The sequence below is a fragment of the Camellia sinensis genome, chromosome 2 (genome assembly GCF_055761805.1).
Source record: "Camellia sinensis isolate YWXY chromosome 2, ASM5576180v1, whole genome shotgun sequence".
In the NCBI taxonomy this organism is placed as follows: Eukaryota; Viridiplantae; Streptophyta; class Magnoliopsida; order Ericales; family Theaceae; genus Camellia; species Camellia sinensis.
In genome coordinates, this window is record NC_138962.1 from 144,168,951 (window position 1) to 144,195,156 (window position 26,206).

Below are 26,206 nucleotides of genomic sequence, written 5' to 3' on the forward strand. Positions count from 1 at the left end.
GTTAATGCATCAGACGTATGCTCTGAGGGGTGAGCAGGTACAGTAGAGACCTTCAGGGAGTGTGTATGTTGTTACCATGCCAAACTTAGTGCCAGCACCTTCAGTTGTGAGAGGTATTTTCTTGTTATGTAATTATATTGTCAATGTGTTGATTGATACAAGTGTATCCCATTCTTTTATTTTGTCTGCATTTGCATTGGCGTTGGGATTAGAATTGGTTCGGTTAGCATCTCTACTCAGTGTAGAGTCACCTATTAGTGGTGAGATTGTCTTGGAACAGGCGTGTTGGGGTTGTGAGATAGGGGTTGCGAGATAGAGGTTGTCGGTCACCGACTTCCTTTTGCATTTATGTTCATTAACATGTCGAATTTTGATGTTACATTAGGTATAAAACTAGTTGTCATCGTATCAGGTTGTCATAGATTGCTACCCTTAGAGGGTTACTGTATGTACCTTGAGCGGTGATTGTTTTTATTTCATGGGGGACAGAGCTGATAGAGTTTTATTGCCGGTGTATGATTCGTGTGGTCGAAGTGAGCTTAGTTGTCTTCTTGCGACCTTCTTGGGTAGTGAGTACGTCGAAATTCGAGCCGAATTGCCAATGGTAGTTTGTGAATATTCGGACATCGTTCCTGAGTATCTCACTAGTTTACCACCTCACCGTGAGATTGAGGTCTCTATTGATTTATTGCCCGGCATGACACTGATCTCTATGGCACCGTATAGATTTGCACCCGCTGAATTGAGTGAGTTGAAGATTTAACTCCAAGAATTGCTAGATAAGGGCTTCATTCGTCCTAGTACCTCACATTGGAGGAGCACCGACTCTTTTTGCCAAAAAGAAAGACGATGCGTTGAGACTTTGTATTGATTACTAGAAGTTGAACCGGATAACCGTTAAGAACAAGCACCCAATGCCACATATAGATGATTTGTTTGACTAGTTAAAGGGTCATGTTGCTTCTCTAAGATACACTTGAGATCGGGTTATCACTAGTTGAGGGTAAGGGAGGAAGATATCCAGAAGACGACATTCCGTACGCGGTATAACCATTATGAGTTCCTAGTGATGCCTTTTAGGTTAACCAATGTACCAGCCATGTTTATGGATTTGATGAATCGGATCTTTCGTGAGTTCTTAGACCGTTTCGTAGTCGTCTTTGTCGACGACATCCTAATTTACTCACCCTTTGAGGAGGAACACGAGGAACACCTGCGAGTTGTACTTGAGTTGCTTAGAGTCCACAAACTGTATGCTAAGTTCAGGAAGTGTGAATTCTGGTTGAGAGAAGTAAAGTTCTTAGGCCATGTGGTATTTAGAGGAGGAGTGACTGTAGATTCATCCAAGATAAAAGTAGTACAAGATTGGGAACAACCTAAGAATGCTTTTGAGATAAGTAGTTTCTTGTGGTTAGCCGGGTATAACGTCGATTTGTGAAGGATTCCTCTAGATTAGCCTCACCATTGACTTGATTGATGAGGAAGGGAGTCAAATTTGTGTGGAGTGAGACTTGTGAGAAATCATTTCAAGTGCTTAAGGTTTACTTACCACTGCTCCAGTGTTAATTATTCTGGAAAGGAGTTTGGGCTATTTTGTGTATTGTAATGCTTCATGGGAAGGTTTGGGTTATGTTTTGATACAATAGGAAAAGGTAGTAGCTTATGGCTCACGTCAGTTAAAAACACATGAGAGGAACTATCTTACCCATGATTTAGAATTAGCACTGTGAATTTTGCCTTGAAGATTTGGAGGCATTACCTTTATGGTGAGAAGTTTGAGGTGTTTCTGATCACAAGAGTCTGAAGTACTTGTTTTCACAGAAATATTTGAATTTGAGGCAGATGAGGTGGATGAAGTTTATGGAAGACTATGATTTTGAGTTGCACTATCATCCAGGAAAGGCCAATGTAGTGGTCGACGCCTTGAGTAGGAAATCCATTAGCAGTGTAGCTTGTATTGCCATTTGAGAATGAGAGATGTTGGATGCTGTTGGTGAGTTTGACTTGCATCTTGGTGAGTCTGTTGGGTTTGCAGCTTTGTTTTCGGTAGTTGCACAACCTACACTTGTGAGCCGAGTTATAGAAGCTCAGAGGGATGACATTGAGGTAGAATCCCTCCGGGAGAAGATCTCCAATGGAAAGTTAGAGAAGGGCTTGAATGTGTATTCTGACTCAAGCGTTAGATACCTTGATCGTCTTTTCATGCCGGAGTCTTACCGAGAGCAAGTATTCTGAGAGTTTAACCATTTACACCTTGCGATGCATCAAAGAGGCACAAAGATGTATCACGATCTTAGTTGTGAGTTTTGGTTGAAGGGGATAAAAAATGATGTAGCCATGTTTGTGTCGAGGTGCCTTACATGTTAACAAGTGAAGGCCGAGCATCAGAGGCCAGCTGGTTTGTTGCAACCGTTGCCTATAGCCGAGTGGAAGTAGGAATATGTCATGATGGATTTTGTTGTGGTCTTCCAAGGACTCAACGGGGTAATGGCGCCATTTAGGTGGTAGTTGACCGATTGACCAAGTCAGTACACTTGTTCCTATGCGCACGAATGACTCGGTAGACTTTGTAGCCGACCTTTACATCAAGGACATTGTTGGACTTCATGGGGTCCCTGTGACTATTGTCTTGGATTGAGATCTGCGTTTTACTGCTCAGTTGTGACAAAGCCTGCAGAATGCCTTGGATACTAGGTTGACTTTTAGTATCACTTATCATCCTTAGACTAACGAGTAGTCTGAGCGTATTATTTAGATCCTTGAGGATATGCTTCAAGGTTGTGTCCTTGACTTTAAGGGGTCGTTGGAGAGGCACGTGCCCTTAGTGGAGTTTGCCTATAACAACAGCTTTTAGTCGAGTATTGGTTTGACACCATTTGAGGCCTTGTATGGTCGACCGTGTAGATCCCTGTGTGTTGGGTCGAGGTGGGTGATGCACCAATGTTGGGTCTAGAGTTAGTTCGGGAAACCACAGAGAAGATTGCACTTATTCGTAAGAGGTTAGTTACGGCTGAGAGTCGTTAGAAGAGTTATGCCGACCGTAGGAGGAGACCGTTGTCCTTTGAGGTGGAGAATCAAGTCTTCTTGAAGATATCACCTAGATGGGGGTTGATGAGGTTTGGGAAGAGCGGGAAGTTGTCTCTTAGGTTTATTGGGCCTTTTGAGATCCTAGAGTGGATTGGGGAGGTAGTTTATCGTTTGGCCTTATCGCCACAGCTTTTCGAGGTACATGGCGTATTCCATATCTGTATGCTTCGAAAGTATGAGCTGTATTCATCACACTTGTTGGATTGGACTAAGTTAGAGGTTAACGAGGATGCCTCACATGAGGAGAGACCGGTTAGAGTTTTAGATACTCGAGACCAAGTCTTGCAAGAAAAGATGATTTCTTTGGCAAAAGTGTTCTGGCAACACCATGGGGTTAATGAGGCCACTTGGGAGAGTGAGGCGGAAATCCGTGAGAAATACCCAGACCTATTTGTTAATGTTTAAGCATGTATTGAAAACTTGTTGTGTTAATGAAATATAAACATTGTATATGTTTTGAAAAAGTGAATTGTATATTAAGTATTAGAAATTTGTTTATTATGTTGATGGGAGAAGATGACCGATGGATGGGTCATGACGTTGGCTATAATTTGCTACCATTGTTTTAATTGGTTTAAACCTTGGTTTTTATGTCTGGTTTAAATTTTGGGACGAAATTCTTTAAGGGGGTGAGGTTATAACGTTTCTGGTTTAAACCCGACCCATTTGACTTTTGGATTCAGCTTTTCTTTCCTTATATAGTTGTTCTTGCCTTGTTTCCCATTATTTCTCCTTAAGTTGGGCTATTGGGTTGTGTTGATTGTGTTTGGAACATGTTGGTAGCTTGTTTTTTTCAAAATTTGGTCACCCATATTTTGTTCCTTTGCTCAAACGAAGCTTCTTGCGCTCGAGCGACGACCTCTGTCTGCAAAATTATTAGGAGTTTGTATTCTGCGCTTGAGCGAAGCTTCTTGCACTCGAGTGGTGAAACTTATTGTATTTGGTCGCTCGAGTGACATATCTTGCGCTCGAGTGAACTATGCGTATATCAGTTCGTAAACACCGCATTTTAAGTCACTTTTTCATTTCTCTCTCTTTAAACATTTCAGAACCCTATTTTCTATCACCTTCTCTCTAAAACTCACATATTTCCCTCAAATACACCTAGATCTGTCAATCTTTTCACCCCTGTGCCTTTGTTAAAAAGCTAGAGCTCGACGTGAGTTTCGTTCTAACTGGAGCAAAGCTAGTTTTTGGCACCTTTGGGTTTCCCTCTCTCTCTCTCTCTCTCTCTCTCTCACATGTTCTAGTTTGAGGTTGGGATACTTTCCACACTTTTGATGAGTTTTAACTTAGTTATTTGTATTTCTAAGCCATGTTGAGATTTTTGGGAGATTTGGAACAATGTAGGGTTTGGGGTAAAAATCAAAAGAAGGGTTTTTAAATGGATCATTGAGAATGATTTTTATATGGAAAATAATGTTAAGTTGGGGATAAATTATTGATTTTGAACGTTGGGATTGATTTTGGGAGAAAGGGGAATTTTATCCTAAATGTCTCAAATATTGATTTTGTATAAATTTTGAGATTTGATATTGGAATTGTGAAATCAGGATGATGTTGATGACTATGGTGGAGTTAGATATGTATTATCACTCACCTCTTGAAAATTTGGAAAGTTTATTTTTATTGATAATTGTTTATCTATTTAAAAATATCTATTTTTTGGACTATCGGTGGAGGATATCTATGAGTGTTGTAGAAATTGCATGTGAATTAGGAGAATTGAAACTATTTTCTAATTCATTTGCATTAAGTATTATCTCATACTTATATATTGAAAATGTTCCTGTTTTGAGAAAATGGGTGAATCTGGGAAAGGAATTATTGTTACATCAAATAAGTTGGCCTGTGTGTCTTGGGTGAAAGTCCCGAAAATCACACGCATACATGGGTGCTGATCCCGCTGACGAAATTTCTGTAAAATGGCAATAGTAATGCTTGTATAACCTACGTTTACATGGGTCCCGGCTTACGATTTCCTTCGGATGAAATTTTCGGGAAAGGTTGTATTGTTTTGAAATTCCCAGAGTGTGATTCACTATCTCATTTTCTATTGTAATGGAAATAATTTATGGTTCAATATATATATATATATATATATACGTGGCATTGCATAGTTTTGGAAAGAGATATAAAATTGTTTTAGCACGAGCATTTCATATACATTCACCTTATAACTTTGTTAAGATTCATATATTGTGTTCGATTATTTTTACTGGGCTTTGGCTCACCCTACGTGGGAAAAACATTTCAGGTGCTAATGATATGTCTCCGCTAAGGCAATAGCTTGGGAAAACTTGGAGCAAGAGTTTCTTTTGTGTATTTATTTTATTTATTTTGTACAAGCCAAGGGCTTGAATTGTATTGGACTTGAGTTTACTTTTGTTGTAATGAAGCGTCGTCTTGGAAAGTTGTAAGCCCTTAGGGCATTTCTTACCTCTTTAACCTCCATTCTTTTCTCTTATTCGAAACATATCCTATAGATTCAGGGCTAGGCATTATGAATGTATACCACATATGTTTCAGTTTTGTAAACTCAATTGAATTTAATGAAAGATAATTACTTTATCGTTGTTGTCATTTATTGATATTGTGGATGAATTATTGTATTTATTTCGGGGCATTACAATTGTAACTCACATGAAACCCTGGTATCAGGTAACAGATAACATATATCAAATGATGCTAAGAATGCCACAAATACATTTCAGAAAACTGGACAATTGTTCATTTAATCACAAAATAGCATTTCAGAAAATAGATCATATCATATCGTTTAGAAAATACTTAAGTTGAACATAGCTATATAGAGTTGCTACTCACAGATAGCTCCAGAAATAAATCAGATAGATTAGTCAGATCAGACAGACGATAGCGCGTGACCTACACAAACACATAACATATGCACATTGAAACACAATTTCACTTCCTTGATCAAACTTGACTTCTCTTGTCTTTTTTTGTCTAAGTAATCTGAAGTTCTAGTACGCTTATTTTTTCTTTATTCAAATGAATCCGGTTCTCATTTCACATATTCTTTCATTACTAAATCATTCTTTTCCAAAGAGACCGATTTTTTACTTTGCTTCTTAATCAATTATTACGAAGTCAGTAACTTATTCTATAACCAACTAATTTATGTTGATTGTTAGCTTATTAATCCTCAATGAGTCATAATTCATGCCTAAGATTGCTTGGGAAGATATGAGGATGAAAATATGACAAGGATCTAATTTTTCAAAATATGTTGAAATAGCTTGACCGCTTGAGCCACCACTTGGTCGCTCGAGCAGATTGTACAATTTGCAAAAATACTAGGAGTTCGAAATGTTCACTCGAGTCACCAATGGTCGCTCGAGCAGTCTGTAAATTTTTTGGGTTTTCAAAATTGAAGGTATAGCTCCCAAACTTTATTTCAAAACATAGGTTCATGCTTGACTTAATTTAAATATGTAATTTCATTAATAAACATGAACCCATGGCTAATTTTAAATTATAAAACAAAACCTTCTTTGATTTGCCAAGATTAACACTAAAACTTCATGAATATAACGATATCAAAACCTTTCTTTCTTTTTCTTATAAAACATGAAATTAACATTATAAAGCTCTTAGAAAAATATTTGCACGTATGCAATTAAAATCAAGGCCAACTAATTTTGTTTGTTCCAAAATCAAATCATAAATGTTCTAATTTAAATTGAATAAAATAAAATTGCTAAATTACATTGCATGCATGGATTAATAATCAAAATCAAAACCGATATTTTCATGACCTTTTGGTTTCCAAACTTTTCTTCAAAATCAAATGCATAATAGCATGGCTCAAATCCTTTCAAAACTCATGGTGCATGCAAATATACATCTCATATATATCAAGGCTTCCAAACCCAAGCTCAATTTGAAGAATTCTTAAATTATTTCCTTATTTATTAACCTTAACCATGTTCATGAATTAATTCTTTAATTTCTCCAACTTACATGCTTGTAAAAATGAGACTCAAATTTATGCGAGATATTCAAAATCAAACCCAAAATAATTAATTTCTAAGTTTATTTCCATAACCATGAACATACATGTAAACCATTGTATTTTTAAAACCCAATTTTATAACAACCCTCATTCTTGTCTTAGTCATGTCCATGAGCATTTACATGATTTTGCCTTGTTAAGCTTGCATCTTCAGACTTGATTGGTTTGCCTATGTAAAGGTTCCTGTTTTGTTTTGATGCTATCATGTTTTGCCTAAGTATTATATGCCTACTTTGTTCCTTCCTTGCCATCTCAAGCCTAGGACCATCTTGGAACCACTTTGGTTGACCTCCACCTTCACCCTGGCATATTGGCCGAGATGTCATCATCTAGGCCGAGGTGTGCCTCACCTAGGCCGAGATGTGTATCATCTAGGCCGAGATGTTACCATCTAGATCTTTGATCCTTGCACCTAGTGATCTTGTTCCTGGACTGGTATGACCTAGACCGAGGTGTGGCACAGCTAGGCCAAGTGTTATTCTTCATGGGCAAGATCAGTGAGACCTTACTTGCCGAAGCCTATGTCTTAATCCGAGATCATTGCCTTGTCAGAATGCCCGTGCCACCTTACTTGTTATACACACTTTGTCATGCTCTTGTCTTTTCATTCTAGCACCTTTTGAGGAGATCCAATCCGGTAGTGCCACATGTCCCAGCAAAGGGTTAAGTCAAGTGCTAGCTGTGAAACCCATATCATTTTGTCATACCCTAGCCTTGTAGAGAGAGAAGCTCTAGGAAGAGGGAAGAAGAAGTTCTTAGAGTAAGAATAGATTTCCAAGCTTGATCCTTAGAGTTTGAACCGTTTGATCCGTGTTTTGAGGTTAGATTCTTGATCTACCCTTGTTGTTCTTTATGTTTATTTGATCATATTGCATGATGTAGCATGATTCATGAGCCATGTATTAATTTAAAGTTTGGTCTTAGAAAGAGAAAAATATGTTGTTCTTGTGTTCTTGAAGAAAAACCATGTTTGATCCGAAAGTTTGAAACAAGTCCCATGTTTTTGTGTTTGTTTTCATGAAAACTTCAAGTATGGGTACCCAGGTCCATGTTTTTGAACTCATATCATGAAATCACAGATTTTGAATAAGAAGTTATGATTTTTAGCATTCATGTTCTTCATGTTCTTCATGATCTTCATGTTTCTGTTCTTCATGTTCTTCGAGAGGAAACCCAGATTTCCAGACTTCATTTGCCTAAGTGTGGTCACTGAGACCCACTCTTGCCTAGATCTCACACTTAGGCCAAGCATCGTATCTCGCCTTGGCCTACCTTGTGTGATCACTTGCACCTTAGCCTATCTTGCATGCACACCTAGGCTGACCACCACACACTTAGGCCAACCATGGTACACCCTTGCCTACACCTTGTTACATCTTGACAGGTAGCTGCACGCCTAGGCCTAGGAGACCACACCTCGGTCAAGAGGTGTGGGACCTCGGCCAAGACTCCCTGAGTTCACCCAGCTAGGCCATTTTTGCCTAGATCGTCTCTGTGCATCCATTCCAAGACCTAGTTGGTACCCAACATGTTTTCCCTAGAAGAAAAATAGTGTTTTAACTCCCAACACACGTTTTGCTTTGTCTTGACTTGGTTTTGGAAAGAAATGCCGGGATCATTTGCACTCATGTAAAACTTATTTTGAGAATGCATTTCATATCCATCTTTGAGCATCTCTTCTTGTCTTCTTGAAATGCATTCAATGGGATTTATTATGTACTTGTAGGCCTTGGATCCTTGCTTTTATCCCCACACCCGAAGAGCTATGTGAGTGGTATTTTTAATAAAGCTATGTTATAACGTTTGATAATGTATTTGCTCAAGTATGAATGATTATCCTTTAATTTTTGTATCAAGTATTATGTTGTTTTGATGACATCCTTGGAAGGTCCTTTCGTGCTAGGGGACGTTAAGCCTATGTAGCACCTTTGTTTGAGATATCTCTTTTGCATCGATGGTCATGTACAGATGGTACTACCGACGGTCTTGTATGGGTGGGTTACGTTTTGCCACTGACGGTTTTCCGGGTGGGTTGTCTAACCGATTCCGGTTTCGCCACCGACGGTCATGAACGGGTGTGCTTCGATTTCGGGACAGTTATTCCTTTGTCTGTCAGGAATGTCATCCTTTGTATTATGTAGATGTTAGTAAACATCCCAAGAAGCTTTGAAAGACTTTGAATGATGAACTTGGTTCATCTCATGTTTTGTTATAAGTTATGATATGTATTGTTTTGATAAAGATCTCGGATATCATTCATTTAAACTTTTATTATTTATATCATTCACTGAGTATCCCAGCTCACCCTCCCCTTTATATATATGTAGGTGACGAGCAAGAAGGCGGTGATGCCTAAGATGTTATTTGCAAGTTGTTTTCGGATTCATGTTTTGCTAGCATCTTGAAGATTATGCTTCTTAGCTTGTAATTCATCTCTTTTGTATATGTCGGCTTGAGAAGCCTTTTGATCAAGATGTAATGTTTAAGTTTAATTCATCTGTATTCAAGTTATAAAACCATGTTAAGATATATGTCATTTCCTTTGATCTATGCACAGCTCTTATGGACTACTTAGATTTAAATTTGTTGCTTCCGCACATGTAAGCCCCATATGTATACTCTGATTGTGTGTGACTATATAAGTTGGCCTTTGGTAATCTCGAATTACTGGCCATCATGGCACCATTCTACTAGGGCGGAATGGGGTCGTGACAAATTTCTTTCTAATTCCATGAATAGAATCTCAAATCCTTCTCAATCTCAAGTATTATAAGAAGATATTACAAAATCAAACCAAAAACAATTAATTTCTAAATCAATTTCCACAACCATGATCCTTTATTTTCTTCTTAATTTCTTCCAATTACAGGATATTGATTCCAAAACTTTCTTAATTCATGAACATAACTTCAAACCTCTCTTAATTTCAAGGTGTAGGGAGATTAATCTTCCAAATTAAACTTAGAATCCTTACCTACAATTTTGATTTTGCAAAATTTCTTGAGCTTCTCTTACAATTGCTCTTCTTTCTTCCAATCTTTCACACAAATATGGGTTTCTCTCTCTCTCTCTCTAAGCTCTCCAGCACACTCAACAAGCCAAACCCTCTCTTCCCTTGACCAAAAAACTCAGCGCAAGACACATATACACACACCCTCACTTCTTGTAACACAGGCACATACTTGCACATTTCTTTGAGCTCCAACACAACACTCACATGCACACACATAGATTTCTCCGCACACACGCATATTTCTCAACACACCCTCCCCCATATACAGTCTCTAATTCTAGACCATTTTACAATTCAATTCATGATTAAGATTAATTTAATTAAGCAACACTTAGTATTAATAAATCTTGATTAGCACATAATTAAATTAATCATACTAATCACAAATCCGACAAAACTTAATTAGTTTAATTTGAATTCCATTAGAGTCCAATTAATTATATTTAAATTTATCAATTTGAATCAAATTTTCAATCAAACTCTCAGAAGGCTCCAAATATCAAATTAAATTCATTGTCATCATCAATTTTGGTTTCTCAAATCTTAAAGGCATTCAATTTTAGATCAAACTCAAAATCTCCATCATTGAATTACATATTCAATTGAACACCTCATAAATAAATTTAATGCATAATAATCTTAATTCTCAATTCTCACAACTTAATCAACTCCAATTCGGACCCACTTAATAAAATCTCAATTTTACTAAATTGAATCGAATATTTACTTCAACCCCTATATGGTCTGATACTCGAAATTAAAATAATTCAATTCACCAATTATAATCTCTTGAGCCATTTAAGCTTTCAATTTCTAATTCCAAAATAAATCGTCAATAGAATCATATATGAATTAGTCTCCATAATTTTCATAAATCCTAGATCAAATTAGAATAATGGGCAATTAATATTCAAATCTCATTAATTAATTAAATGCTAATTATTATACGTGGTGGGGTCGTCACACTATAACTTTTTTAAAACCTTTCTTGTAGTGGAACATGCCACATCAATACTCTTCCAACCTTTTGTTAAGTTTTTATTGGGTGTTACAGCAGGAAAAAGTGGGTGTCACAGTGGGAAAAAGTACACTATATCTTTTTTAGAACCGTTCCTTGTGGTGGAACATGCTATATGCTACATTAACTAGGTTTTGTTGGGTGTTATAGTGGAAAAATTACACTATAACCTTTTTAGAACTCTTCCTCGTGGTAGAACATGCCATATGCCACATCAACTGTGTTTTTGTAGTGGGAAAAAGTGAGTGTCATAGTGGAAAAGGGTACAATCATCCAGAGCTGAGCCGAGTCGAGCATCATCGTGCTCAAGCTCGGCTCGAATAAATTTTTAAGTGCTCGAGCTCAACATTACTTAGCTCGAGCTTGACTCGTGAGACTGAAGCAAAACTCGAGCTCGGCTTGTGTGGCTCGTGAGGCTGAAGCAATGGTTGGCTGTTGGCTTTCTCCACTTATATAGAGCCCTTGTCCCTTTTGATTTTGTCAAAGAAGCGATGTGGGATAGTTGATAAGGCAACTTGAAGTTTGTTCAGTGGCTGTCCCACATCAAAAGATAAGGCAACTTGAAGGAATCTTACCCATTATAAATTGTTTTCCATTCTCTTACTTCTTTTTTGCTGGACAATGCTTTGTTAATTGTTTATTATTTTTTAATGACTTAGAGATTTTATTATTTATTGATGACTTGGAAACTGATTATAATTAATATTTTCAATTTTTTTTTTGTGACTAATATATAATATAATAATATAATATAATATAATGTAATGTAATCGAGCCGAGCCTAATTGAGCCGAGCTCATATTAGCTCGAGCTCGACTCGTTTAATAATCGAGCTTGGTAACAAAGCTCGAGCTCGGCTCGTTTGGTAATCGAACGAGCTTAAACGAGCTGTTAATGAGCCGAGCTTCGAGCTGTTCATGAACAGCTCGGTTCGTTTGCAGCCCTACCAAATATACAAAACAGGATCTCATAGTTATATTGTCAATACCAACAGGACTTATCACAGTAATAGAAAAAATATGGGACTGATTGGAGTAATTGTTCCTGAGATTGGACTTTTTGGTAATTTTCGTTTTACTATATTATTATTCACAATTTTATTGTATTGGCTATAAAGTTTTTCATTTTTAATTTTAAAAATATAATTACAATAGATGAAAAAATTTTATGTGTTGCACCACCACTAGAACAATATAACTAAAAGAGTCTAAATGGTCAAAAAACTAGCTTGATTGATTTGGATTAAACTAGCCTGGCATAATATGTGTGTAGCACCCTTTTGTGGTGTGAGTTTGCGGGTTCAATTCCTATAGAGAGGAGTTTGATACTTGTGCTATTTATTTGCTAGAAATGATGAATTAAGTCCTTCATACTGACTGGGGTATACTGTGCCATCAGAATTGGCGAATGATCTCGTACTGGACTAGATGTAGAAGACTATCCTTGAGCCTGACTAGATGCAGGTGAATTGAGGGGTGACTGCTGTAGAAATTGGACCGGTGAACTTTGCTTGACTCTGCTCCGTCTAGTGACAGGTGGGAGCGAAGTAAACACGGGCTGCCCCCTAACAAGATCTTCAGCCTTACAAAGCCTCCTGACGTGGGTCCAAAGTGCTTGGGGGATATCCTAACTGTCCGAAGCTATGGCGTTAAACTACCTAGAAAAAAGAAATAAAGAAAAAAAAAACAGTAATCAGAAACTGCATAGCACCTCAACTCAGATGTTAACAACACACACATGTAATCAAAGCTGTAGGACTGCACCAAACACAGAATTTTGCCCCCAAAAACAGATATCAAAACTTGCAATTGATACGCACATTCCTGTATAGTTTCACTATAAAGTACATACTAGTTAAGTGAGAGCCAAAGCACCCCTATGAGGGGGTAAGGTTTCCCTGCCCTAGTTTCGTCAGGAACTAGGACTCACTATTTAAACAAAGCGGCTTCATGCAATCCTGTATTCGGGTGAGCATCCTATCCTAGTTTGGAATAGTCTTTATGGCTTTTCGATATGCAACTAGGTAGAATGGTCAAAAGGATACCTCAGCAAGATCACCTAATATACCTCTCACACCCAACACCGAGAGGTGAAAGGAGGATCAAACGATACAGCGGTAGTCCAAATCTAAGGGTTGTGTTCCCATCATGGCAAAGCCCATAACCGGTCAACTTTTGGCAAACTTTTTCAAGCAAGCCTCTAGCAAACCGTCCAGTAATAACAGAAGGCAAACACAGTGATTTAGGCGCACTAATGTAAATGCAATACAAAGAAACATATAGTGTAGATAAAATTTCATATCATAAATTTCAAGTCAAGTTCTCTAAATTCCCCAACAGAGTCATCAGAAATTGTAGCCCGACTTTTCCACACCCCCTTTCAGAAGTCAAAATAAGTCCTACAGTATCAGACTCTCGCGGTCTTGCATCTAATCTCACAAGTGCAATGTGAAATAAATAAACACCAAAGAGTCCAAATCCGAAAAATCTTTTGAAAAATTGATTTTGAATCAAATTACCAAAAATGGACTGCTTTGCTAGATACAGAGTTGCTACCTAAATATTTTATTTTTGGGAAATTTAGAAAACCCATGACTCGTGCCAAAGGCCACGTGTCCGTCATCACCAAGATTGTCTCGGCTCAGGAACTTGAGTACAAGAGGGGAAGGTCACGAATGAATTGAGCACCCCCACTCGCCCAATCAAAGATTGGTCTCTAAATCATGATATGAATCTTATTTACATTATATGCTCTTGTTCTGGTTTATTAGGCTAGCATTACTATGTGATGTGCACACACGTAAGTATAGATTAACTTGCAAGAATTGGAACACTTGATTTATGTTTGTTTTGAAAATTGTTTCGAAATATGTACCACTCGAAAAAGTGATCGCATATGAACATTTCTCAAATTATTCCAATTCAAGCAATAAGCCTTCACCCACAGACATTCAAGCAGTTTATCATCTAAGCACTTATCCTCATGGCAAGCATGCTAAACATGGCAGCAATCACACGCATGCGATATGCTAAAGTGAGTAAAGGCCCACCTAGTACTCCAAGCCAAGAACCATGATAGAGTTAGAAAAATGCATGATTCCTAACTATGCAATATGACTAATGCAACACATGCGATATGCAATCTAAATAGGCTCGGCTACTCAACATGGCATATGAAACAATTTGATAGCATGTGGCCTAAGCACGTATTCAAAGAAGTATTTTAAACTAATAATGCAGTTAGAATGATGAATCGAGCCTCGGTGCATGCAATACAAATGGATGCAAAGATGAAGTATGCTGAACAAAACATAATGTCCCTAAACTAACCATCATAAGCTAGTAAATAAAAGAGAGAAAGATGTGGGGTTGAAAGACATACACATTATTACAACATTGCGCTCTCACGAAGGAGAGTCTGAATAAACTAACTAGCTAACTAAGTTAAGCTAAGCTAATTATTACAAAACAAATTAAATTAGCTAAACTACTTAACTAATTATTACAACAAATGAATGAACTATTCTAGTTAACTAAAATAATTATAAAACGAAATAGTATAACTAGTTAACTAACTAATTAATTACAACACTTTACAAAATCTAATTAATTACAACGAATAGCTAAGCTAAGTATTTAAATTAAACAGGCTCGATACGCGAGGAATGCTCATGCACGTGCTCAGTTTCCACCCAAAAAGCCAATGTTTTGTTTCCAAAAGGTCTCTGTCGCACAGTAAAAAACTTACATTTTTGCTCACTTCCAGAATAACTCTGCTCTGCTCAAAGAACACACTGTTGGATTTTGCATTAATGGCCGGCCGGCCAGTAGTGAGGTCTATCGGTCACCAGTGATAGCCCGCTGGCCATCAAAGGTGGCCTGCCAGCCATTGCTGCTTAGTTCATTTTGCTGCAATAGAGAATAAACAGAGCATGCGCAAGGTATTTTCAAGGATTTGTCTGCACAACTCACCCCTCATTTTCATGAACAAATCAAAGGAGTAGTAAACTTAGTCCACAAACCATCAACTTAAGCAATTTCATTGCATGATGGCTCATGAACCAAAGTGTGCAATTCAATAAATGCAACAAAATAAGACTCCAAACCTCCTCCATTTCATGGTTGATCAAGGGAAGTGGTGACCTTGGAAACTTGAATCATTTCATCACTAATGAGTATGAAATGCCTCAAGCTTCCATCTGTTCAATTAACGTTAGTTTGAACACAACACTTTTTATTATCTTGCACCATTTTAGTCCCATTTTAATTACTTCATTTTAATTACCTTTCAATTCTTTAATTCACTGAGTCCAATCCTGAGCTTAACTCCTCTAAATGGAAAGAGGGCTCAAACCAAGTGTTGTCTTAGGCATGAAAGAAACATCATACTGTTGGTAATGAACCCCAAAGGGATTAAACCATTAAGCATGACATCTCAATCTCATGCTTTAAACAAACAAGTTATTTGAACCACTTTCAAAGAAAAACAAAAGCCAAGAAAAGAGGGAGGTTGCAGAGGTGATTAAGAGCGATCACAAGTATGGAAAACCATAAATAAATGCAATCAACTCAAACAAGATGGTGTCTAAGGCCTAGAACACCAAACTTATGAGGACAATTACACTACAAGCATGCAAAACAAAGTTCAAATGCAACTATCAACTAAAAACAATGCTAAAACAATCTAAAATAAGTCCTAAAACTTGCTGGAATTGAGACAAAAAATAGCTAGATTAATAAGCTTAAACATAGCATAAGCTAGGCTAGTAAACAAGACACAAGGAGGGGAGGCTAACCCCTCCAAATTTGGACATCAAAACATGATTTTGGCCACTAAAATAACTCTGAAAAATAGTGTTTAAAGACTCAAAAATAGATAGTAAAAGGATGGGAAACATAAGGGAAAAGGCCTCCAAAATAAGGTGCAAAGAAGGGTGAACCACCCCACAACCTTTATTGGCCTTAAAACCCAAGCTTCAGCCCAAAAATACAGAGTTTTTATGGGTCAAAAATAGTTGGAAAATAGTAAGAATAATAGCAAATAAAACAAAGCAACAAGCAAAGCCTTATACCTCTTGAAGAAAAGACCAATTATAGGCAACAAATTAAGACAACACACCTTCAAAAGCTCAAACCAAGCTCAAAAGTACCTCAGCTCAAAGATGAGAAGGTTTGGTTAAAGGTGTATAGGCAAAGGTTAAGGATATGTAGGCTAAAGTGTAGAAATTTGGAAGAGAGAGAGAGAATTATAGAGAGACAAAAAATGTTGCTCTAAAATTTTTCTAACCTTAAAACATGAGAGGGAGGCCTTCTATATATAAAAAACATGAATTCTCCTTAAGAACATCCAGCTCTACACGTGGGAGCAGATGCATGCATTTGTGCAAACAGCTGGCATAGCTATCACAAAATATCTACAAAAGAAATTAGTGGCCGGCCGACCATCACTGGTGGCCAGCAGGCCACATCAATGGCCGGCAACCAAGAGTGATGGCCGGCAGCCCAAAAAGGTGGCTGGCAGGCCACCAAGGGTTGCAGGCTTGAAAAACCAAGGGTTGGTCCATGAATGAGGCAACAAGTGCAAGGTTTGAAAGGCTAGAAGTTGTGGCATTCCGCTAAGGACTTCGAGCACTTGGCAAGCATATAGACTCATCATGGGGTGCGCATACGATGACATTCAACGTCAGGGCCGTAAAAAATGGGGTGTCTACACTTACCAATTGGATTCCGTTTTTATGAAAGATTCTCTTAGAATCTTGGTCTATTTGCTCGTAGCTTGAGGTAAGGTTACATTTAATCTAGTATTTCTTTGTTTTGGAGTTGTGTCTATGGTATTATTGTGAAAAGAAATCTAATTTGATGATTGGGTTGGATAAACTCTTATTTCATACAAAGGGAACATATTACTCAATTTCTATTAGAATTTTTTTCCAAATCTTTTTTCAAAATGTGAATATAAATGTTAAGAAGATACTTATATATGAAGATGGGGGAGAAAGCCCCAAATTTGATAAAACCCTAGCTTCTAAATTGAGAAGAAAATAGTATTAAGATTGGAATTTTTTTGAATTGTTGAGATGTAGTGAATAATAAAGAGATGAAATTTATGAACGATGCTATGACATTGAAGCTGACGCTTGGGATTTGATTTTTCTTGAATGTTATGTATGTATTTCATCTCAAACAATGTTGAATACTCGTTGATTGAATAAAAGTTTGGTAAATTGAGCATGAGTCCAGGTTAAGAGTCGGTTTTTAATGTGGTTGTGTTGTGTTGGTACCCTCGCGGGGAGTCAAGGTGACCAACTACCCTGTCTTGAGCTTATTTCCAGAAGAATGTGGGAAAATACTTTTGGGTATCCATTGGTCCTGCCATATTGTAGTCGGTAAAAGTGAAAAAACGGATGATTTTGGGTGCCCACGTCCTGCCGTATAATAATCGGTAAATGTGGAGAATGTTTTTTTTTTTTTTGGAATGAAAGTGATTTAAGGATGTATTTTTGGACTTTTACAAGGGACTTATGGCATATTAATCTTTCTAATATGGATTGTGATTTGGTGTGAGATAGAATGTGATTTCCGTATCATTTTGAATTGAATTACCTAATTGACTATGTTTTCTTATTAACTACTAATGTAGTTTTGGTTATGATGGTGCCATGGACTTATTCAACCGATTAGATACTTGGTTAAACGTATTCCTACTAGGCATACAGCTCAACCCTAATTAAATTTTCAAGACATGATGATGTACCGCCACGGTGATGACTTAAAGTAAACAGTCACTCGGTTTTGGATTGATAGCTCGAGGATATTTTGTTGCCAATGCTTAGAGTTTTGTATCAAGACTTGTAAATTCGTTTTGTTGTTGTCTTGTATGCCCTTAGGACTTTTCTGTTTTGTAATGTCATCTAGTTCATTGAACTTGGGAATGAGTTTAAAGTATTTTGGAAATGTAACTTTAAAATTGTAATTTCCTGAATCCTAGTGCAATGAGAAAGATGATTTTGATATATTGCTATGCTTGTTGCCATGTATTCATGTAAAAAATAGCAGGGCGTTACACACTATATGCTCCACATACAACTTATAATGTACTACATATTATCCAAATGGGTTTGGTTTCCCTTTAGTTGGTCATCTCAATTTGAGAGAGCGTTTGGACTTGGTAAACCCATTTTGAGACTGATTTCAGTGATCTGAACTGTTCACTTTTTAGGATTCTTTGAGTATAATATTTATGCCGAAAATCAAAATGATTGAATATCGATAATCATATGTTTGAATTATATTTGTATGAAAAAAAAAAGGATGGTTATTCTTGAAATTATATTTATCGCCTATTTTTTAAAAACAAATATGATTCAAACATAGAGCTACTAATATCCAATTATTTTTATTTTTTGTATGAATATTCTATTCAATGAGTCCTAAAAAATAAACAATTTGGATTATCAAAATTGGTCCCAAAATGGATTTACCAAGTCTAAACGCTCTCTCAAGTTGCGATCATAACTTAAGAGAAGTCAAACCCTATCCAAATAACAGAATGTTGTCTCCTTCAATATCCCTTTAATGACATCGGCTAAGCTTATGTGAAGCCATAATGGCACCCAAGAAATTAGTGGACGAAACTAAAATTATTTTAAATTAGGCTAAATTATTGTTTATTGGAACTCTTTTAAGCCCTTTTGTGTCGGACTTTGATTCAAACTGATTCTATGAATTGCTTCAACATCATATATTTAATGGGATAAGTCATGTATAAAATCATCCAAAGATTTGGTCATGTTATAGTATAGGTGTGCACCATATACAAATTATGAAATTTATAGTATTAATTATCACAAATGTTATAACTATATCATTTTCAATCATAACTAAGGGGGGGAAAAAAAGAGTAATAACCAAACACTACATAAGTTACAACTAACATTTTGAATCACAATCAAAATAATGTCATGATCAATATTATAACTAATATCATAATGAATTATAAGCAAGTCATAACTAATATTACAATAGGTCATAATTAAACATTACAAAAGTTGTAACTGGGGCATATAATACACACCCCAAAATAGGGAGTACATGATAGAATTTCCCAATTTGTAATGTTTTATAATAAAGTGCAAATTGTCTTCGGTCTATGGACTAGATCGTGTTGTTTGGACTCGATGATTCCAATCATTCATTTTTTAGACCACAACGTGTAGATTATCATGAAAAATATGCGATCTATCTGCTAACTATAACCACATTAGTTCATAACATTTATTTGCAAAAAAAAAAAAAAAAAATGAAGGACAAATATTATTTTAAAATCAAACTATCTATTTTATGGAAGACAAATGTAATAAACTAACGTGGCTATGATTATCAGATTAACCTATTTTTTTCATGAATGATCTACACATTATCCTTTAAAAAATGAATGGTTCGTATTATTGAGATGAGACCTAGTGGACCTCATAACCCAAACAACACAGTCCACTTTGAGACAAGCTGGACCCTAAAAAATATAAGAATAAAGTTAAAAATGACATTGTTTTAGGGTTTTCACTTAAGGTCAATTGAAGACACCAAAATAACGTTATTTTCATTTCAAATACCAATTTTAAATTTTAAATTTTAAATTTTAAATTTTTTATTTTATGTTATTTGTATATTACTTTTAGTATTTAAATATATTATTAAGCTCATTTGATAATTATTGAAAATCTTTAGTTTCATTCGAGAGTAGGGCACCACGGCCACTTTGTGCTTTCGCTACTAATGGTTAATCTTTAGAAAGAAATCTACTCCTAAAAAATGGTACACAATAAAGTAATAAATTTTTATTTTTGAAAAAAATTAAGACCCTTAAAATATGATTGCTAAATTTATTTATGATGAGTTGAATTATTTTATGTCAATTATGGATTGTTTTAAAAATGAACACTTAACCCTTAACCCTTAACCCTTTGTCACATTATTAGATGTGAATTTATGGGTCAAGTTTTAGGTATCTCTAGAATTGTTTCAAACATTTATAGTGAAAATTAAGAAATATTTGTGGTGTGCTATTTTATGGAAAAAATTACGAATGATAAATTTATAATGTGCACATTTAAATGATAACTATGTTATGAATATTGTGATTAAGTTAATAAATGTAAATGTATTGGCGTAAATGTTATAAACCATTTATGGTGAGAAATGTTACTGTGGACACTGTGCCTTTTTTGGATATATAAGGCATGTTTGCACATTATATTATGCCAAATTCTAAATCTCACATCAAATATGTGATCTATAATGACAACAAATTATTTGCCCCACAAGTTATCCAAACAGATCGATTCATAATAAAGAGTCGCCACTTAATTTTTATGAAAAATTAAGAAACATTTTGACTCTGAATACACAATATAGACACTAATCCGCCATAACCAAACATCTCGGTTCGGGAATTTAGGTACAAGAGGGGAATGTCATTGTGTGAGCACCCCTATCGTACAATCAAATGATTGGCCTCCATTAATCTTTTTATTTTATGAGATAATATGATTGATTAACTCTACAAACTCAATCATTAATCCTAAATCCATTACTAACCTAATCAACTAGATGGTTGAATAAACAAATATCATCAACATATCAAGTCAAGGGTTTTTCATAAAACAATTTGTTAAAAAGGTGGCTTAAACAAGAATATGATCATACTCGTGATTCCAACTATCATCAAAACATTCAAAACAACTAATTGAACAAACAAAGAATATAAACTTGAATCATTAAAAAATAATGCATCAAGTAAGAAAACAACATGCCATGAAGGAAATATGACTTACTCGGATTCCGCAGTAACATCATGATAATAACAATGCACCAATAATATAAACATCAACCTAAACATGTTATTAATGCACACAATATGATCCTATAACTCGGTTAGATGACTAACATGATGAATATGTAACAAATTAACACATAACAAATCTAAACTAACATGCATGAACTAACCGGGTTAATATGCATGAACTTATAGCAACTAACAAACCTTAAAATAACATGCAAAGTATATAAAAATTATAGATTTAACTTAACAAAACCAAAACTAAACTAGTCTAACATGATGACATGATAACATGAAAACTAACTAATCATTTTCTAACATGAAAAACATGATTAAAAAACACTGATATTAACAAAGAAGAAAATTAGCACATTGAGTTTGATAATCAAACTAAAGAGCACAAGAAAAAGGCACGAAACTTGCTTAAATACTTCTCTTAAGCTTTGGCTATGGATTGATCGACTTTCTTCAACCATGGATCTAGTTTTTGAAGTTGTTTTACTGCTATATTAGGGTTAGGAATCTCAGATTTGGAGGCTAGGATTTGAGTTTTATTGTTCGAACTCACGAAAAATACTTTTTTTCACTCTAACTATTGGGAACCATCAAAAATGGGAGGCAAAGGGGTTTATATATAGGCCAGGGAAGCCTTGGGGGTCAAAAAAGGTCACCCTAGGGCTTTCCCATTGCTGACTTGCAGTGTTTTCCACCCAAATTGCAACACAATCTAGAATGAAAAAGGATTTTGGGTAGGTTGATCGTACATATAGGCGCACAAGGATGTGTGGCCCCACAATAACAACCTGCACATGTGGTTACAAAAAATGTCATGTGCGGTTGCACATTGGAAGTGCACCCGCACATTCTTGATAGATTTCGTATTTTGGGCATATCTCTCTCATCTAACATTGGATTGAGGTGAATTATGCGGTGTTAGAAAGATAACTCAAAGTGTTACAAATTTGTGTGAAATAGAAATTTTCTAATTCCAAACTTTACCAGGTGAAAACAGACCCTCAAGATAAATCGAAAAACAGTAATTTGGCTAAAAGTAATTTTTGGTACAAAAATGACAATACAATAGCTCTAACAATTTTATGTAAGAATTTTTCCTAAATATGGCTTAATGTGGCTTATGCATGATTATACTAGATTCATCTCATTAAGAAAGATACATGTACATCAATTAGATGGTGACTAATTATTGATGAATGCGTCTATATATACATAATGTATAGAAGACTAATGAAGATAGTGTCAATGCATTAAACGTAATAGATTCATTATGAATGAATCGTAGAGATACATTATGTATCTATTATGAATGTAGAAGATTCATTAATCTATCTAATGAGTTCATTAATATAGAAGATGCACTATGTATCATGAATGTAAAAGATATATTAATCTATTTAATGAAGTTCATTGAATGAATGAATTATTTGATGGGAAGAATACTAGTATAAATAGTGTAAGGTCCCAAACCACACTCTCCATCACAAAACTCAAGTTGTCACCATAAGAAGGCTCCCATCGCTTAGAGAGAGAGAGAGAGAAAGAGAGAGAGAGAGAGAGAGAGAGAAGTGGTTTGAAGATCTTAAACAAGTAAAGAACTTGAAGATCAAGGTCTTCTATTCAAGGTTTCTCTTTCTTAAAAGAGGAATTCATACTATCATGGATCAAAGTATGTATACACTTATTTTGGATAGTAGAAATTCATATAGTTTTTATGTATAGAATTGAATCCTTAATGGTTTTTAGTTTATGTTTCGCAAAGTTTTCTATCAATTGATATCAGAGTATGATTCTCAATTTTGATGCATGAAACGTATAAGTATGAATTTCATTTTATGATGATGTTTTGTGTAACAAGTGCATAACCTTGATTTACACTTGTCCAATTTTATTTTTATTTTTGGCCAATCTTTTATTCTATTGATATTAAAATAAAAATTAAAAATTATTGAACAAGTGGTAATTAAGATAATGTTTTATGCACTTATAATGTTTTGTTACACACCTTATGAGTTGAAATATTGTTGATCAGCCTAACGGAGGTTCAACACTATGTATGTTTGAACAACCGAGATGATTAGTATAATAAATATAGCAATAAGTTTTTCTGCCCAACGGTGATAAACTTCTCACGTGCTTTAGTTAATAAAATAAAATAAGAGACATTGAGTTTTTCTTTCCAATGGTGATAAACTCATTACGATTTTAATGATTATTTTATTTTATTTTATGTTGTTTATTTTTATTAGTCATCTCATTTACTTTATGAATTGCTAAAATATATTGTTATTTGACACAACGGAAGGATAACTTTATTTCGTATCTAACTAATTATGTTTTCTAGTTAGATATATTTAACTTGTGGTGTTATCTTTATGACATGTGAAAAGTAGTTTTCTTGATTATATTATGTAATGAATATTATGTGTTTGCAGCATTGAATCCTACTGCAATTAATAGTTACTTGTTTGGTATTGAAGCTTTGAGTGGAACTAATTTTAAGAAATGGAAGGAACAAATTGGAATTGTTTTGGGAATTATGGATTTAGACTATGCATTAAGAGAACCAGCTCCTACAATGCCTAATGATACAAGTTCTAAGGAACACATGGCTTTATATATGAAAAATGGGAACACTCTAATCGCTTAAGTCTAATGATTATGAAAGGCTCAATTACGCCTACAATTCAAGGAGCAATCCCTGTTTTTGAAATTGCAGTGAGCTATATGAAATCTATTGAAGAACAATTCATTGGAACTTCCAAATCCCTTACTAGTACTCTCATGATTAAAATGATGACAATGAAATATGATGGTTTGAGTGGTATTCGTGAACATATCTTAAAGATGAATGACATGACCTCTCAATTAAAGGGAATGGACATGGAAATTTCTGAAGGTTTTCTTGTTCATTTCATTATAACTTCTCTTCCTGCGCAATTTGGTCCTTTTAAGATCAATTATAATACCCAGAAAGATAAGTGGAAGATGAGTGAGTTAATTGCCGTGTGTGTTCAAGAAGAAGAGAGGCTTAAAGCTGAAAAGCCTGATATGGCTCACCTTACCACCTCGAGTCCAACCAAAAAGATTTTCAAGAAAGGCAAAAGTAAGAAGAAGAAGAATGCAAATGATGAAACTCACAAGGCTAATGAAGAAAATAAAATTCGATGCCATTTCTATCAAAAGAAAGGTCACATAAGAAAAGACTGTACACGTTTTAAAAGTTGGTTGGACAAGAAAGGTAACACTCAATGCTTTGTGCTTGATGAATCCTTTTTGGTAGATGTTCCACCAAATTCTTGGTGGATTGACATTGGTGCAAGTATTCACATAACAAATTCCATGCAGGGATACCTTACAAGTCAGAAACTAAAATAAAGGAGAACGAACCATTACGGTTGGGAATGGAATAGAAGTGGACGCTGAGGCTATTAGCACCCTTCGTCTAATTTTAGACTCTGGTTTCATTTTAGATTTAATAAACACAGTTTATGTTCCTGTTTTTACTAGAAACCTAATTTCTGTTTCACAACTTGATTCCTGTGGTTATGAATTTAAGTTTGGAAATAATAGAGTCTTTTTATTCCACAATTCTCATATGATTGGTTCTGGTATTTTATATGGTAATCTTTATTCATTGAATTTAGATTCTACTTATGCACAATCTCTTTTATCCTTTAATGTAAACGACTTGGTAAATAAAAAGAGAAAGCGAGTGAATGAAAATTCATCCATGTTGTGGCATAAGCGCTTAGGCCACATATCAAGAGAAAGGATGGAACATCTTATTAAAGACGGAATTTTAAGTTCACTTGATTTTTCTGATTTTAGTACTTGTGTGAATTGCATTAAAGGAAAATACACAAAGACAAAGAAAAAGGGTGCTACTAGGACTACTGAATTAATAGACACAATTCATACTGATATATGTAGTCCCTTTACTGTTCAAACTATTTCTAGACATAAATATTTTATTACTTTTATTAATGACTTTTCTGGGTATACTTATGTGTATCTTATTCGTGAAAAATCAGAAGCACTGGATATGTTCAAACTCTATAAAGCTGAAGTTGAAAATCAACTGGGCAGATGGATTAAAAGTGTAAGATCTGATAGTGGTGGTAAATATTATGGTAGATTCACTGAGTCAGGTCAAAATCCAAGTGCTTTTACTTTATTTTTGGCTGAGAATGATATTATTGCTAACTACACAATGCCTGGTACACTTGAGCAAAATGGTATAGCTGAGCGACGAAACCGCACTCTTTTGGACATGATGAGAAGCATGATGAGTAACTCTTTTTTGCCAGATTACTTGTAGGGTGAAGCTTTAAAAACTGTTGTACATGTTCTTAATAGGGTTCCTAGTAGGGCTGTGCCTGTAACTCCTTATGAGTTGTGGGTTGGTAGGAAACCTAATTTGAATTATTTACATGTATGGGGTTGTCCTGTCGAAGCAAAAATTTTCAACCCACAAATAAAGAAATTAGACCCTAGAACTATAAGTTGTTTTTTCATTGGATATCCTGAGAGATCAAAGGGTTTTAGATTATATTGTCCCACTCATAGCACAAGAATTGTTAAAACTAGAAATGCTGTGTTCTTAGAGGATGAAAACATTAGTAGGAGTATGAATCTCAAAACTGTTTCTTTGGAGGAAAATCGTGCTTTTACGCCTTCTACAATTATCCAAGAAAATGTAGTACCTGAACCTATTGGTACTCAAGAGATTTCTTACATTGAAAAAAAGTTGTCCCAGTTGCAGAACAACATTTACGCATATCACAAAGAGATAAGAAACCAGTCATATCAAATGACTATGAGGTTTACCTAAATGAGTGTGATATAGGCTTGGAGAACGATCCTGTTTCTTATGCCCAGGCCATGAATAATGGAAATTCAACTCAATGGTTAAATGGCATGAAAGATAAGTTAAAATCCATGAAAGACAACAATGTCTGGGATCTTGTAAAATTGCCTAAGGGAGCCAAAACTGTTGGATGCAAATGGGTTTTTAAAACCAAGCGTGATCCTAAAGGCAACGTCGAAAGATACAAGGCCAGATTAGTTACTAAAGGATATACTCAAAGAGAAGGGATAAACTGTAAGGCTGTTTCTAATAAGGATTCCTTGAGAATAGTCATGGTCTTAGTAGCTCATTATGATTTAGAGTTATATCAAATGGACGTTAAAACAACTT